General features: G+C 42.3%; 1 protein-coding gene across 7 annotated transcripts in view; it reads right to left on the bottom strand.

The window, feature by feature from the left end:
- The window catches only part of Ano4 (anoctamin 4), a 401,446-nt gene that overhangs the window by 311,814 nt on the left and 71,647 nt on the right, over window positions 1-17,985 (bottom strand). For 2 of the 7 annotated variants that reach the window (XM_031349075.1, XM_031349071.1), the window contains exon 1: window positions 2,316-2,738. The exons of 3 other annotated variants lie outside the window; for them this stretch is intronic. The gene's annotated coding sequence lies outside the window, so the exon portion shown is untranslated. Of the gene's footprint in view, window positions 1-1,868; window positions 2,031-2,315; window positions 2,739-17,985 lie in introns of those variants that run through there. 2 more of the 7 variants (XM_031349073.1, XM_031349072.1) reach the window with 2 other exon arrangements.

Below are 17,985 nucleotides of genomic sequence, written 5' to 3' on the forward strand. Positions count from 1 at the left end.
CACACACACACACACACACACACACACACGACTTGCTAGAGAGTGCTAGAGAATATCTCAGGGATTTTCCTACAATTTCCTAAGCATGCTGCAACAACTATTAAAATTATGTGACCATAATATCAAAAGTAAACATTACATCTGTATATACTCTTATATGTATGTGTACATATGTGCATATATACATATATGTATTTATATCTATACATACACACATAGACACATATATACATATAGATGCACATATGACTGATTCCTTAGAGAAACAAACCATTGAACAATAGAAAGCAAGACAAGGGATCACTTTGCTCACGGCTAAAGTTGCTGCTAATTACAATGAAAAATATCTTTTAACTGCATTGAAAACTGCCTGAGTGTGAGAAGCATGGGGGGCTATTTCCAAGAAACCTAAGTTGATTCGAACTCTTTCCATTCCCAATGAATACCACAAGTTGCCAGCCCCAAACCCTCAATAAATTCTTTTCAGGTGGAGTGGGGCTTACTCCAAGAGCTGGAAACAGAGAAGTCTGCCAGGCACATCCCAATATTGCCATGAACCATGGTTCCATGCAGGAAAGAATAGACACCAGGATTATAAGCATAGCACTTCCGAAGTCTTTCAAACATCATTTAAGGATCCAGACTGCAGTCTGTGAGAACAACCCCTCCCCCTCTGTTATTATTGACCCATTTGCTCGTTTTACTCTTGAATGGACTTGGAGGGATCATAGAAACATCTAAACAGTCAAGCTATTTAAGTAGATGCTTTCAAGATTTTTTTAATGCAAGAAATAATACACAAAATATTTAATAATCACCAAAATACAAAGAACAAACAAAACATCAAAATGTATCTACTTTGGACCCAGGAAACAGGGTAAAGGCTCGTGTCATCTGAACTAGTTTAAGAAAAATCCACAGACAGTAGAAATATTAGTAGTGTAACAAAGCACGGCAGCCCCCAAACTTCACACTCCAAACTCCTAAGGAGCAAGGGGACCAATCAGAAACGTCGCCCCATTGCTTATCACAAAAAAACACAGGGATTGAAGACCGAATTATAGCTGAGGGCACCTCTCCCTAGAGTTTAAATTCCCATATACAAGAATATAACCAATATTCAATCCAAAACTCATTTTTAAAAATGAAGGAGAATGACAGCTTTGAAACTTATCATTTGCACTGTTGTTTGACTAACATAATTCTGTGCTAAGGAAGGAAGGAAGAAGAGAAGGAGGAAGGAAAGAAGGAAGGAAGGAAAGAAGGAAGGAAGGAAGGAAGGAAGGAAGGAAGGAAGGAAGGAAGGAAGAGGCTCCCTGTAAAGAACGACTCCCGCAGTGTACAAGTTCAGCAAGGTGAGACTCCAGACACACTCTGGGTTTCCACTGGACTCCCTAAGGCATCCAGGAACAGACTTTTTAAGTTGCAGAGTTCTTTACAGCCAACCTGGGAGGCCAGGTGGGAAATGAGAAAACCAATAAGCCTGCCTCGGAATAAGCAACCTGCCACACACGCACATGGTCTCTTTTGGAAAGCTGCTTATTTTCTCTTGGAAAAGTCTAACCCTCCCAATAGCTTCAGAGGTTTTATCTCTCAGCAGGAAGACGAAACTATGTTGTCAACTCCAAAACAATGTTCTTCCCTGTCGCTCCCAAAAACCCTCCGAAAAAGCTCCACAACACAAAACTGGGTGCCCTGAGACTCAGAAGCGATGAGGTCATGCAATCTACTTGTCTTCTCAGCGCAGGATTCCTCTAGCTGCTAATGTTCCTGCCCAAGTTGTAAACCCCACCAGACACGGGGCCATTCTGGACCCACCAGCAGATGTTTAAAGCACAGCTGCCCATACAGACTCTGACATAACTCACACGTGTGTGCTCGTGTTCAGCCGGGAAGATGGAAGTCTTTGCTGTGTGGCAGGTCACCCCTGGTCCCTCCAGGTTCTGAGGGGGTACCCCGTAGGATGCTGAGGAATCCTCTCTCTCTGGAATCTATCAGCCAGCCTGCACAGATCCCCTGCACACTGCTGCAGTTTGCTGTGGAGAACACATTTGCCTACTGCTGCTTCAAGGACAAAGAGAGCTAGCACTTAGATTTCTGTCATAGCCGGAGGGCTCAGGCTTACAAAGAAATAAATAAATCAAAGACAGACTATGCAGACAAATGACTCCAGGCATTTTTAGTTCACTGGGTCCCTCCAGAAAACGACCACAAGAACGGAAGAAATGCAGAAGGAAGGTCACTAAGCCAAGCTGGGAAGAGAGGGAGCAATCCGTTCACTGCAGCAGAACAGCTCATTCAAGGCAAGCACTTACCATAAAAATAGAAAGAGTCAACAGAAGGAGAAGAGATCCTTCCTCGGTGTCTGTGGCAGACAGAAGAAATTCACAGCGAACCTCAGCAAAGTGATGGGAGGCAACAAGCCCTCCACGCACAAGTCCTTTCAGCCTCCCCTCTAGCCCGCATGCAGTTGTTTGTGCTGTAAAACCCCGAGAAGTCTGGAACAGGACTCTCCGGAGAGCAAGCAAGCCAGAGTGAAAGCAGCCAGCCGGGGACCAATTTCACCACAGTCTCAGAGCATCACTCCCAGGACAGGTCCTCCCCACCGGGCGCAGGGGTGGCTTGGGGTGGGGGTTGTGGGGCGGGGGCAGCAGGCTAGGCTTTGGAAAGCAAGGTTTGGGTTAGGGAAGGAGCTTCTTTGAGTGGATGGAACTGCCGGTGAGCACATCAGTATTCCATATCAGTTATTGCCAGCAACCAATCAGCCCAACCAGGGGGCTGTTGTCAGTGTGACAAGAGAGTGCAGATGACAGGCAGTCCTGGGAGCTGCAGGACAGCTCCCTGACAGCAACCGAAGTTTGGCAAGATTGGCAGCTTGCCCTCTCCCCAGTCTCTGTTAATATTTGTTTGCTATTTGTCAATTCTCAAAGCCCCGTAGTCCCGTGGGCCACTCAGCAAGTTCCCAAGGCAGTCCACCACTCTCTGCAGGAAGCCAGAGTGGACGTGAGCAGTAGCTAGTTACTCCTCACACATCAGACAGCTCTGACAGGACTCTCCACAAGGTCACCACCAGTTTGAAAATGGCACTCTGGACCTGTGCCTCTCTGTGACGGGAGTATAGGTTGAGATAGTCAGGAATATTAGGGTGGGTTTTCCACATCATGGGAGAAATTTAGACAGAAAAGGGTTAAAGGTCTGTGCGGGAATTTGACCCCTCAGTGAGTTTCCCTGTGGTTTTATAGAGATGTTGTTCAATATGAGTTTCTAAGGACAGTTTATGTTTCTTTTTGATGACTCTTAAATCACCCATGATTTAAGACAGGGCATCCATACTCTTGGTAAACAGTATTAATTTATAAGCACTAAAGTGAGACACCACAATTTACACAAACAGAAAGGAGCCCAGGCCTTCATGGTCAGTGAAGAATAATTCTACACTTTTACTGTTTGTCTTTTTCTAAAACCATTCTAGTATCATGTTGAACCTGGAAAGCTGGTGACATACATCTTAAGCTGTGTTTGCCTGTGATGATTAAATTGGACCAGAAAGTAGTTTCTGAGGCTAAATGCTGATTTAGTGAGAGATCATAGGGGAAACTTCCAGATTTTTAACTTGGGCAGACTGTTTAAGATTACTTTCTTAGCAGAAAAACCAATTCCCTTTTCCAGTCAGGAGAACATAGGAGGATCTTGACCCCCTTGTGTTTTTATGTGATGCTGTGTTTCTAATTATAGTTCTCTTTTCTCTTAGAGGTTGGACATTCCCTGGACATTCTGTGATGCCTTCCAGCCATAGGCAAGCTGCAGGCTGATGTGGAGGAGCCCAAAGACCACTTCTTAAGGGGAGGGACTCTGTGAGGGAAGGACTTCAAGGGGGTAGCCTTTGGGATGTTAATTAATTAGTTATTTTTTTTAAAAAGGAGGGGGCCTATACTCCAAGCAGTGAGCCAGGTTTCATAGCAGGAGGCCATAAAAATGTTCCATATCAAAGGCAAGTATAATAAAATGAAGTGTCTTTTCTTAATTAACTTATTCACTTTACATCCCAATATCAGCCCACCTCCTCCTCTCAGTCTGCCCCCTGCCCTTGACAGCTCCTCCCTGCAAAATGAAGTTTCTTAAATGAGGAGGCAAAGGATGTTTAGCGGAATAGCAGGGTGTACACTAAAGAAGTGAATTCTGATACGCTCAAATTCTGCTTTATTATTCTTCTCAGCCCAACTCAAACCAGCAAATGCAGAAAGACCAGTGACTATGTGTAAAGGGCAGAGAGAGGCTCCCTGCTTTCAAGAAATTTACAGTCCCACAGGCAAACTTAAATCTCCTCTTGAGATACTATTTTCTTGGCCAAGGCAGAACCCATAGTTTAAAAATGTGTTTCAGGTGAATCAAGCTGTAAGGCTGAACTTTAGGCTCTGAATTAGTGTCACGGGGCATTCTCTACAGCCAAACCTAGCTGCGAGACAGAGACATCAATGTACAAATAAACATTATTATATTCAATTATTTTGTGTACCAATGGGGGACGGTAGATACATACACCCCATGGTACATGTATGGAGGACAGCTTGTGACAGGCAATTCTCTCCTTCCACCATGCCGGTCCCGGGAATTGAACTCCAGTTGTCAGGCTTTGCAGCAAGCACCTTTACCCTCTGAGCCATCTCTCTGGCCCACTTTTAAAACCTAATTTTTGATGATCTTCAGCAGAATGCTCCGAATATGACAAAAACATGGTCAGCATATCAAATAGCATGTTTAAAGAGAGTATTATTTAAAGCTCCTGAATAATTGAGATTAATACTGTTTATGAAACAGATTCAATACCTTGACTATATTGGAGCATAATGAAGCATGAAAAGGGATAATTCTGCAGAAATACAAATTGCCTAGTAGATTAAATAATTGTACAATCTATATGGCAATTAGGTCAATGAAAATGGTATTCTAGTCACTCAAATGTAATTAATTTTTAAAATTTGGTAATTTCTCTATTTCCCTCTCTCAAATGATAACAGAAATTACTTGGCTTCAGACAGCAACAAACAACATTTAATTTTGTACTGTACAAATAAAAAAAAAAATCAGTCAAACCAGAGGTATCGCACTGTGCCTTGTTCACCAGCACCTAATGTGACATAAGCTCCCCCAAAATATTTGTTGGATGGCCATTTGATTGGCCAAGAAGAATCTTGCTAAATGTCTAAAAGTGCATGATTGAATGCCTTCTTTTAAAAGTCATCTAGATAGGCTGGACTTTCTATCTGTAAGTTGCATTTTGTACCTACATCAGCCATTTGTTTAAAAAGAAAAAAGATCACTTTTTCTGGAAATCATCTCTGATCCAGGAAGTTTGCTGATAATGCTTTATAAAGTCAGGACATAAAGATTCTTCCAGGTTAGTCTTTCAAAACTAAGGCAGAAACAGTAAAGTTGAGGCCTACCTTTGGTAACAAGCTTAAGAAGAAAAACTTTTGTTTGCTTGTTTGTTTGGTTTTTTTTTTTTAAAGTCTCATAAGGGTAAATGGTTGTATGATTCTGTGTATACATATGTTCACAATTTATATGTGAATAAAGATTCCACATACTATAGCATGCATGAGGGTCAAAGGGCAGCCTCAGTGTAGTAGCTATTCCCAGTTTTCAACTTGACTATATCTGGAATGAACTACAATCCAGAAATGGAGGGCACCCCTGTGATCCAGATCTTGAGGCTGGAAGACACAGGCTTTTGATCCAGCTCTTGACATGGGATGATGCACACTTTTGATCCAGATCTTGAGGAATAGTGGCCATGAAAAGCTTAGACAAGGTGGGACATGCCTTTAATCCCATGAGACAGAGGCAAGCAGAGGCAAGCAGATCTCTGAGTTCAAGGCCAGCCTGGAACAGAGCAGGTTCCAAGTAATGAACAGCTTAGATCCGGGTGTGGTGGTGCACATCTTTACTGTGGACCAGACCTTCTGTTGGAGGTCTACATAAGGACAATGGAAAAAGAAAGGCTGCTTTTTCTCTCCATTTGCTTGCACTTACTTGCCAGCATATCTATTGGAACCTATTTCTTCAGGATTCCAGCTTAGACAGAAGAGCAGCTGAAACACCCAGCTTGTGAGACTGAGCAGCTACTAGATTCCTGGACTTCCCATTCACAGCTGCCTATTGGTGGGTTAGTTGGACTGCAGTTATTCCAATAATTTTCCTTAATATATAGAGACATTCCATAAATGTCTGACTCTACAGAACCCTGACTAGTACACTCAGATATCCTGGCTGTCTGCTTTATTTGAGGCAGGATTTTTTGGTTTGGTTTGGTTTGGTTTGGGGGGCTTTTTGTTTATTTGTTTTGTTTTGCTTTGCTTTTTCTGGGTTTCTTTTCTACTATGTTTACTAGACTAGCTTGTCTGATGTCTTTCAGAGAGTCTCCTGTCTCCCTTTATAAACACTAGAACTAAATATATTCATGCTAAATGTCCAGTTTTACATGGAAATTCAAACTCTGGTCTTCATGCCTGGATGGCAAATGCTTTTACCCACTGAGCCATCTCCCTAGACCCCAAATTCCATTTTTAACACCAAGACCTATTAAGAGAAGCATGAGAATCAGAGAAACTTAAAAACAATTTTTTCATCTGATGGATTTGATAGCTGTTATAATTTACATAAGGTAACCATTCTGTCTAAAGGTACTTTAAAGATTAGCCACTTGCTAATCTATTTTTTGGCCTGGGCTTAACGCTAGTGGCACGTGTCTTTCACACATGATGCATCCACTGCTAAAACGTGAGTAGGTTCACACAGGGATGGTGAGACGAGATTGCCTATGTGGTGAATCCAGAATGTGGCCAATTACATTGGCCTTGAGATGCTTCTCCTTTTCAGGGAAATATATTGATGTGTACACAAAAGCCTTCAGTCTGTGTGGCTGTGAAGGGGATCTGTCCCCATACTGTCACCTCAGTGAGGGAAGCAGGACTGAGAAAGTCTAAGTAAGGTGAAAAAGCTCATTTTACTTGAGAGATTAAATATAAACCTTTTGTACAACAGGAAAAAAAGTCATGCTCATACTTTAAAGGGAAAACAATGTACATTTATTGATTTATTTTCCTCAATAAATTTGGACTCTACATTTCCATATAAAGCCAGATGGAGTCACCCTCAATCACTAGACAAATAAAAGGAAAGAATATTCCAGAAAAAAAGTGTGTGATTGACACAAATTCTAAAGTCCCATTTCTTATATCTAAATTGTTCTTCTGCTTTCTGTGGGAAGTCTGGAGTGTAGAAGGAAAATGTTGGCCTACTAAGGGTCACTGCTTGGCTGAGGATGATTCCCCAAAGCACTTAGTAAGCAGGCTTTCAGATAGTTCTGAACACATAAGAGGCATTTGAGGCTCACAACTATAACCAGGGCATCCAAGTCTTGAAAAATGTTTGCTTTCAGCGTTTCTCAAGCCAGAAAAATCCCCTGAGATTGTCAGAGATCAAACCATACAGAAAAAAATTCATGAAGATCTCAGCCTGTTCACTTTTCCTCCTGTTTTGGAAGATAGCAAAGTAAATCCTTCTCTGACCCAGACTGACAGAGAGCTAAGATGAGTGTATGGAAGTCAATATAACAGGAGGGGGGAGAGGGAGAGAGGAGGGAGAGGGAGGGGAAGAGGGAAAGGGAAAGGGAGAGGGAAGGAGAGGGAGGGAGAGGGAGAGAGTACACATAGGCACACATGTCAGAAAAAGAAATGTGTGTGTGTGTGTGCGTGCACGCGTGCACGCACACACATGTGGGTATCTGTGTGTCAGACGCACATGTCAGAAAAAGGAATGTGTACATCTAAACTCTTACTGAAGTGTCTACACTGCAATCCATCCTTAAGTCTCAACACTGACAACCCATTTGGGGCATCATTCTCTCTGTTCACTATTAATATGGCCTCCAGTCTCTCACCTGTTCTAAGCTAACCTCCCTATTGTCATTAGTATTCATTCTCCTGCTGGCCAGACCAAATACAATAACTGTTAAACTTGGAATTGAGCACACACACACACACCCCGCCACAATCTGGCCTCAGTTTACACTTCTAGCATCCATTCTCATTATTATGTCCCCTATATTGCATGCTATTCTTACATGTCATTATTTACTGTTCCCATGGACACTACTGCCTCAATTGTGTCTCCCAGAATAGCCATCCTTACTTCTCTCTCTGGATATACTCTGCTACTCATTCTTCAAGGCCCAGTTCACTATCATCGTTTTGGTCAAGGCACCCAATTTCCCAGTGTGGTTTAATCCCTTCTGTTTGTCCGTAATGTGTTGTTTAGTCTTGTGTTCCAAGCACAGATAACGAATACATTATACTAAATTAATGCCTTTTAAGTAATTTACCGAAGTCCTTGGATGCTCTAAGTATCTGTTGTGCAATCATACATGGTGAATGAATGACTACTTTTTATGCCTCTTACAGTCAAAGGCTCTTGAAGAAAGGACAAGCCTTTTTCCTGGAAGTCTGCAACAGGCTTATTAGCAATATATAAATAGACCCTCCTCCAAACAGGAGTTCTGTGGTTTAAGGAGAGAGCCTTGGATTAGAATCAGAAGAGCTAAGTTCCAGCACTTACCCTGTGTCATCTCAACCTCAAAGAGCCTAAATTATCTCCTGCTATATTGTGGCTTCTCTGAGCTACAGGTAAGGAACTGAACACTGAGTAAAGCACTTAAAAAGCTGTATAAACACATGACTGTAGCATGCTCACTGTCACCAGTCTCTTATGGTTGCTGTTGTTACTAAAGTTTCATCAATCGTCACGAAATGTGTTCAGATAGTTATCCTCTGCAAACCAGCCTAGGAGCCATGACTCAGCATTGAAGTCACTCCAAGTGCCTGGCTTAAAGCCTGCTCATCTATAGTTGGGATAGACTGGAGAGTCTGAAAGCCTGGGACTCAGATTCAATCTCTGTAAAGCCTTGCCTATGTAGACATGGTCTCTAAGACCCAAGCCCTCTTCTGAGACCAACACTATCAACTAACCAGGACCCCTGGGAGCTCCCAGAGACTAAGCCATCAACCAGAGAGCATACTAGGGCTGGTCTGAGGCCCCTGACACAGATGTAGCAGAAGACTACCTTGTCTGGCCTCAGCGAGCTAGGCTGCTCCTAATCCTGTAGAGACTTGATGGCCCAGGGAAAGGGGATGCCTAGGGATCGGGGAGCACCCTCTCTGGGGCAAAGGGGGGTGGGAAAGGGTGAAGAACAATGGGAGTGGACACTTGGAGGAGGGACCAGGAAAAAGAAAAGCAACATTTGAGATGTAAATAAATACAGTAATTAATTAAAATAAATTAGAATGCAACTAAACCAGGGATGAGGGTGCAGATCAATAATTCCAGCACTTAGGAAGTGGAGGCAGGAGGATCAGGAATGCAAGGCCAGCCTTGGCTACACAGCAAGCTTGGTTGGAATCAGCCTAGTCTCCATTACACACTGTCTCAGAAAAATAAATATGAGTGTTAAGCCACATGCAAACACACAAAGAAATAATAATACATACTTTGGCATCTTGCCAAATGGGATGGGATACACATAATATGCATATCAATACATATGATTATGTATATATAACAATGTATCCATATGTCTACTCTATTTATGAATTTGATAGGAATTCCATGATTGGATTGGGAAAGCCTGTCCTTTCTTCCTAATGCTAAAGCATCCTCCTAAGTGCCAGCCCTCACCTTGATTCCTGAACTTACCAGAAGTCTGGTAAGAGTTTTCTCTGCCTGGAACCACTCTGCCTGAGATCCTGGGGTGTCTCTTCATCGAAACATCTTCACTCACATCACCAAACATTTTTCCAACACATCATTCTCTCCATTTGTTTTATAACATTTGTCTAACAGATGTATTTATCTGATTACTTGCTGAATGCTCACCCCCTGTGCCTCAATGCACACTCTACTGGAGTGAAGTCCATTTGCTTCATACCCCTTAATAAGAGAGTCCAAAATAAAATACGTACTCAGTACACATCCCCCCTGAACATTTATACCATTGCCAATGTTTGCGTACGTGTTCCTTTGCTATTGAGAATGGTACAAAGTTCAAATTACCTTTGACTATTGAGAAGATCTAAAATATTGTATGTCATTTCATTAAAAATCCCAGAACAGTGCCACAATGCTCAAGTTTACACAGATACTTAATAATTTATGGCACTGATCAACAAATATTAAAATGCTATCCAGCAATAGGAGCACTTTCCAAACAAAAAAGCAGTTCCTGGCTCTGAAAGAACAAAAATGACCAAGCACAGCACTCTTGCCTGCACAACTGATGTACTAAGGACAAATGAGTACTTAATCACTGTGTGACTAAGGGTTTCCTGGGATTCTTCTTTCACATTTTCCTGTTCTTGTTTTATGCTGAAGTTGCTCTGGTCCCAGCCTATCCTGGGAAGTGATGTGTACGGCCCTTGATCTCTGAAATATTGACAAAAGCCAACAGTTCTGGGGGAGCTCAGCAATCCGGGTAAGTTTTCTATCCTCCCAGGGAACTATCTCGAAGACGAGCTACACAAAACCCTCTGGAGCCTGAGCACAGCATCCCTGTTTTCTGATTAGCTCAGCCTTAGAGGAGGCCTAATAAATAAATAACCACAGCAATTCTGTATAATGTATGAAGGCTACTTTCCAGTGGTCATTTCAATTAGAATATTTTCAATTAACAATAGCATAGTAATTCACCAACCAAGCATATGAACTTTTCATCACAGGGTACAGAAAATAGGAAGATTCTTTTTTTTCTTAGAAGAGAAAGATTCCCTAGCCATAATATAAAAACCATCTTTTTCTCCCAAATTCACTCTTCCTCTGACTTATTTTTTTCATTTATACTCACCCCACTGGACTCTGTTACCTAAAGAAAATGATCTCTGTTCAACACAGCTCTTCCATGAGTAACTATTTCAGTCTCGGGTTGTTCTTTCTTAGTCTGTCATGTCCACATACCCTCCTGAATGCGCCCCCCCTTCTCTCTTCCATCTTCACCATGCAGCCATTGCTCCAGGCTGGCTGCCAGTGCTCCCTGGGCCTAAAATGATGGTTTCCTTGGCTTGATCCCCACTCTGTCCTATCTACCCTTGTCACTGCTACCTGTGAGGTTTGAAATTAAGACTCCATGACACCCTCTCTGGCAGAAACCCTTCCCTGCTTCTTACCTTATCCAAGATAAAGAAAGGATGCTCCTGATCACAGAAGAGGACTAGTCTGTGACCCCTCTCCTACCTTTCTTCTTGCTGTCACTCCTCAGTTGTCCCCTCCCATCATGCATGTGAGGATATCTAGAGTCCTAGCTAAGCTCTTTCATGTCTCCTCATCAATGGGAACTCCTAGGCTCCAAGGCCCAATACAAGCATTTCTATTCACCATTTAAAATATTCCCCAAAACTCCTTCTACACTGAAATAGAGGAAACTATCCCCAATTTTGGCACTAATTATATAGTAGAATACCCATTGCAAGTATAGTGGAACATTCCTTGTAATCTCAGCACTTGGGAGACTGAAGCAGGAGGATTGTTGCCAGTTCTAGGTCAGCCTGGACAACAGAGCGAAATCCTGCCTCAAAAAAAAAAAAAAAAAAACCACAAAATAAATTAAAACAAAAACAAAACAAAACCACAAAAAGTCCTTACAGTTTGCTTCCTACAGGGAAGTCCTGGTCCTGAGTCTGATTCATCTTCACATTTCCAGAGAGGAATTTTCTCTGGAAGCACTTAAATAAATGGATATTAAAAGCCCTGCCTTCTCTGTGTTATATTGCTAGATCACATGTCTTCAGAGATTTCAGAGAGAATCTTACCTGTCTTTGCACCTTTCAGCCCATTATGATACCAAGAACACATGGATGCTTAATGCATATTTGTGGAGCTGGTTTGCATGTGATTGGCCCGAAGGAAAAAATAAATTTGGCTTCAAGTAGTAAAAAGAAAAAATTTTCTTTTCAAATAATTTATTTTTATTTTATGTGCATTGGAGTTACAGACAGTTGTGAGCTGCCATGTGGGTGCTAATAATTGAGCTTAGGTCCTGGAAGAGCAGTGAGTGCTCTTAACTGCTGAGTCATCTCTCCAGCCCCTCTGAACTGTTTTATAATTAGCTCATTTAAAAAAATAAATCTATAATTTCTTCTCTTTTATAAAACACCAAGGCCGTTAATTCATAAAGATGCTTCCTCAGAAGCTCCCGGTCTTTTAGGCTAACCCAACTAATGGAGGCGCCTCGGGGATAATGAAGCACTCCACATGCACTGCTTTGAACTGCCTGGATGTGGACTCTGGCAGAAGGGAAGTCTTGGAGAAATCTCACCACTACTTAAGACCCCCACCTACTTGAAAGGAGAATTTCACTGTAGAGAGATTTCCCTAAGCTGCCCAGGAGCGTCCTAATGTGAGTGTCATTATAAGAAATGATGAGACTGTAGAGGTGACTCTAGCAAAGAGGGCAACATTTGTGTATACAGTGGACATTCCCCCACAGCCTTGGGTTTACATAATTTTCTCTACTCTTCCCCTTACCTCATAGGAAACATGCTGCCATGCATCCAAAGAACTGGAGAAAATAAAAATCACGGGCCCAGAGCCAGCTGCAACGACTATTAGTATATAAAGAAAGATTTCCTGCTAGTCAAGTTAAAGCTACAGGCAAAGAAGCCCGCCCATGCTATGTCAGGGCCCTGACTAAACAGACTGATGGCAGAGAGCTGAAGTATGCCTGCTTACCCCAGCCTTCCAGCATCGCTGATACGCAATCAGAAAATTGTGAATAAACTGTAACATTGAGGCTCTGACAGTACCTGACTAACACAGATGTAGAGGCTCACAGCCATCCATCGAACTGAGTACAGGGTCCGCAGTGAAGGAGTTAGAGAAAGGACCAATGGAGCTGAAGGGTTTGCAGCCCCTTAGGACGAACAACAAAATGAACTAACTAGTACCCTCAGAGCTCCCAGGGTCTCAACCACCAACCAAAGACTGCACATGGAGGGGTCTGATTGTTCAGACAGCATGTGTATGGTAGAGGATTGCAAATTCAATCATCCATAGGAGGAGAGGAGCTCAGCCCTGTGAAGGTTCTGTGCCCCAGTGTAGGGGAATACCAGGGCCAATAAGTGGGAGAGGGTGGGGTGGCAGGCATGGGGAAGGGGGAGGCAACAGGGGTTTGTTTTGGTTGTTTTTGTTTGTTTCTTTGTTTTTTGGAGGGGAAACTGGGAATGGAGAAATTTACATGTAAATAAAGAAAATATCTAAAAGAACAAAAAAAAAGAAAAAAGCCTGTAACATTGGTGCTGGTGAGCTGATTCTCCAGGCTTCATTGCCACAGATGGCCCTTTCCCTTCTCTGCAACCAATTTCAGTTCTGTTCTTCGAACCAGGAGGTGAAGGCAGACCCAAAATTTTAAAGGACCACAAAATGTTGTTTTGATAACAATTAAACTAGCTCATATAGTGGAACTTTAAAGGGATGTCTTTTCTACTCGTGAGCTTGTAGAAGCTCTTTGAATTTCCAGCACAAATAAATCTGAGCTGTGGGCAGGGGTGTGAGGTGGTGTGGCCATTACCAAGACAGTCTGGCAGCTTCTTACAAAGCTGAACACGCTCTCCTCATACAGTCCGGAGATCACGTGCCTTGACATTTACCCAGGTAAGCTGAAAACATGTCCACACAAGCCTGCACCTGAGTGTTGACAGCAGCTTTATTTATGATTGCCAGGACTCGCAAGTAACTACTAGATGAATGTATGAATAAACTGTGGCCTGTCAAGACAAGAGAATACCGTTCAGCCTAAAACCATGTGTGTCTGGAGCTACAGAAACATGGGCAGAGATCTTACATTTATGTTACCAAACAAGCCAGCATGAAAGACTACATACTGTCCAGTCGCAGCTATGGAGACAATAAGATCAGCAGTTGCCAAGGACTGGGGGAAGGGTGAATGGGCAGAGCATAGAGGGTTTTTAGTTCATTGGGACTAATCTGTGTGATACTACAGTGATAGGCACATCCCTATCTATTCATTCAGATGGAGATGGTATAACGTCAGGAGTGAAGACTGGTGGTTATAGGATTATAGCAAGGTGAGTGAGTTACAACATAGGAGCAATCTGATGGGAAGTGCTGATGGAGGAACTGGGCAGGTACACAGGAATAACTACTCAGCACCTAAATTAGAGGCTAGAGGCTAGAGAGATAGCTTAGAAGCTGAGACCACCTGCTACACAATTATAAGAACCAGAGTGTGGATGCTAGAAACCTACATAACAAGCCAGGCATCCTGCAAAGACTCCACCTCTGAGGGAGTTGATATCCTCTTGTGATTTTACATACATGCACGCACGCACATATGCTCATGCACACCTGTGTGAAAATACACATACACACACAACACACATATATGTACACAAACATATATATACACACACATTCACACACATATACACACATACGCATGAACATGTGAAAAGTCTACTTACTATCCAATCCCAACTACGTGTGTGTGTGTTTGTGTACATATGTGTGCAGTGTGTGTGTATGTGTGTTTGCACACATGTGTGCATGAGTGTGTGTGTGTGTGTGTATGTATGTGTGTGCATGCTCGCCCATGCAAGCAATTTCAATTGTCTCGTGGAGCAGGTACATCTGGAAATGCAGAGGTGGAGAGAGGAAGAAGCAAAGGAAAAGGAAGAGAGGAGGCATGGTGAAGAAATGAAAAGAAGGTGGAAGGAGTCAGAGGAAGGAGATGGAAGGAGGAAGAGGAGATGGGAGAATAGGAAGATGGAAGAAGAGAAGGGATTATGGGAGGAAAATGGAGGAGAAGTGTGGGGGCAGGTAGCGAAGAGGAAAAGGGAAGGAGGAAGAGAGAAAAGAGGGAGAAGATGGCTAGAGAATTCTCATAAAGGAAGAAAAGTTTTAAAAGACTTGCTATAAGAAATGCACATGCCAGTCAGCCAGCAATGTTTCATACTACCACAAACTAAGTGCTAGAGTTTGGAGATCTCAGTCTATTACTGGTTGGGTGTGCTGACAGTGACGCTAACAGTGAGGCCCTAAATCATGACAGGGTTACATAGTAGAACACATTAATTCTGTGATAGCTGGGAAGCAAAAAGAGAGACTGGGGTCTCCGTATCCCCTCTGGGGACACAGCCATGGTAATCTGGGTTCCTTTCACCAGGTCCTACTTCCTAAGGTTTCTGAGTGTTCTACACTGCTGCAGGCTCATGGCCAAGTCTTTGGTTTCTGGACATGGATCACTCCAGTGGTGCATTTACATCATCCAGACCCAGCAAACAAGAACACAGTGAGTATAGCCAAGTCTATCTTTCTTTATTTTATTTTTTTAATCACAGAAGAATTCCTTTCCTTCTAAGCCTTGGCCTGCTTTAAATTGACTTTGTATTGCTGTCTGGGGCAGGAAACATGTTAACAAAGAAAAAGATAACACGTGGGAATCTATGTGGGAATATGGACAAGGAGAGGAATGGCCACAGGAGATTTAACTATTTACGCTGACCAAATTCAATTCTAACCACAGTGGAGTAAATGGAAAGGAAATTACTATTCAGAGAAAACTATATACATAAAAAGAGAGGAGAAAATGCAGATAACCCATAAGGCAAATGTTGGGGCAGGGTGCCCCGCAAGAGGAGATGTTAGCTGCTGTTTTCCAGGGGCCAATATGCAAGTAGACATGATGTACAGCTGCACCCACCTTCCTGTTGTGAGACAGTGGTAACTATATGGCAGAGACACAAGGGTAACCAGCCACTGGGGAAGCAGAAGTTAAGAGAGGCTGCATCTGCTAAAGTCATGGCCAGAGGTGAGAGAGAACTGGGTCAGGGTTGGATTCATAGATTCACTCATGCATTTGACAAGAATATGCCCAGAGCCTGTCAGAGGCTCTGCAAACAATAAGACCAGGGATTTTGTAAAATGTGGCTGCCAGTGATGAAGCAGCACACAGCTCTGAATGTCAGGTTGTGTTTGCTGCAGGTAGCCACAGCCTGGTGGGATGAAGGCCCCCGACACTGTTTACCCTCCATTCCTTGCTCCTCCAGGGCTGCTCTCCCATGCAACTTCAGCAAGCTAAGACCTTCATCGCCAGACTTGTGGAGTCTGAGACTGAAAGGGTTTCACAATACCCTTGTATGCAGTTTAGAAGGTGGAAATGATGTCATCTTCCTGACCTTTGTGCTGCTTTCCACTTTGACAAGGTCAGAGAGATGTATACCTTCTTGACAGCAGCCTCTGGGCATCATCTTCCTAAATGAGGAGGGGTAAGAGTGTGGATTAGACTCTGAATGTCCATGAAGGTCCAGAAGCCAATGACTTAGCCATGAGCCCTTCAGCATTATAGAATACTCGGAAACCTTAGGAAGTAGAACCTGCTGAAAGGAACCCAGATTACTGTGACTGTACCCCTGGAGGGGATATGGAGACCCCAGCCCATTTTTGTCCCTCTCTTTACTTCCTGGCTACCACAGAATTAATGTGTTCTTCTACCATGTGGCCCCACCATGATGTAGTGCCTCACTGTTATCCCAAAAGAAGCACACCCAAACAGTGATAGGCTATCTCCAAAAATCTAAGCCAAATGAATCCTCTCCATTTTTCTTTTTTTTTTTTCATTGTAATAAGGGTGTATTTCAATGAGCCTCACATCACCAAAGGATTTTACCTCCATCGTAGCTAAGCTGAGAGTTGATAGTTCTGCTGCACCAAGAAATGAATTGTAGGCTCGATTTTTGGATATAGACTTCCTGCTATGGTCAAAGCTATTTGACTTGAGTAAGTGACTTCATTCTCAGCCCACAGAGAACAGGTTACATTCATTTAAGAAATGGTGTAGGTATTAAGATGGTCTATCCATAAAGTCATTCACCAACTGTTTCAATGAACAATGGTTCTGCTTGGAGGGTGGTACAAACATTAGGTGAGGGTAAGAATTTGGTTCATTAGCTGTGATAATTTTGAAAAGCATTCATCTCAGAGAAAGAGTAACTTATAAAGTCCTCTTCTTCAAACTTGATACAAGAGTTACAAATGTTAAGCAAAGCATTCAGTCTCACTTTGTTGTTCTCTTACAAGCCACCTCCCTAGTAAATTGTCTATGTTTCTTTTGGGTATATAAATACTTTTGAAACATATAAGCTGGCCTGAAAACCATAGTATAGTGTAAAAACATGAAATAAACAATACTACTAATAGAGAGGCTGAGATAGGAGAAGCAATATTTCAAGACCCTTATGTTGTACACAGCAAGACACTGTCACAAACAAACAAGCTAACAGTGTATATAGATTGTACAATGTTGGAACTATTTCTCCAATTACCAAATTAGAGAGATCATTGGACGACAATCAACAAATTTCCAATTCCTCTTATTATTGGATTTCAATCGATTAGGATACGTTGGTAATATTAATTTTCAAATTAATATATTAAGAAAAAGTAATTGTTACTTCCTGTTCTTTTTGTTGTAAGAGGTGGAATTAGGTTTCTGTGGATTTGTTGAAAGATTACCTTCTTGCTTCTTCTAGGGTGTAGTTTTGCTCCTTATGTTGATGTTTTCCATCTATTATCCTTTGTAGGGCTGGATTTGTGGAAAGATATTGTGTCAATTTTGTTTTACTATGGAATATCTTGTTTTCTCCATCTATGGTAATTGAGAGTTTTGTTGGGTATAATAGTCTGGGCTGCCATTTGTGTTCTTGTAGGGTCTGTATGACATGTGCCAGGATCTTTTAGCTTCCATAGTCTCTGGTGAGAAATCTGCCGTAATTCTGATAGGCCTGCCTTTATATGTTACCTCCCTTTTTTCCCTTACTGTTTTTAAAATTCTTTCTTTGTTTTTAGGTGTATTTGATGTTTTGATTATTATGTGTTGGGAGGAATTTCTTTTCTGGTCCAGTCTATTTGGAGTTCTATAGGCTT

The sequence above is a fragment of the Mastomys coucha genome, unplaced genomic scaffold, assembly GCF_008632895.1.
Source record: "Mastomys coucha isolate ucsf_1 unplaced genomic scaffold, UCSF_Mcou_1 pScaffold4, whole genome shotgun sequence".
Classification (NCBI taxonomy): Eukaryota; Metazoa; Chordata; class Mammalia; order Rodentia; family Muridae; genus Mastomys; species Mastomys coucha.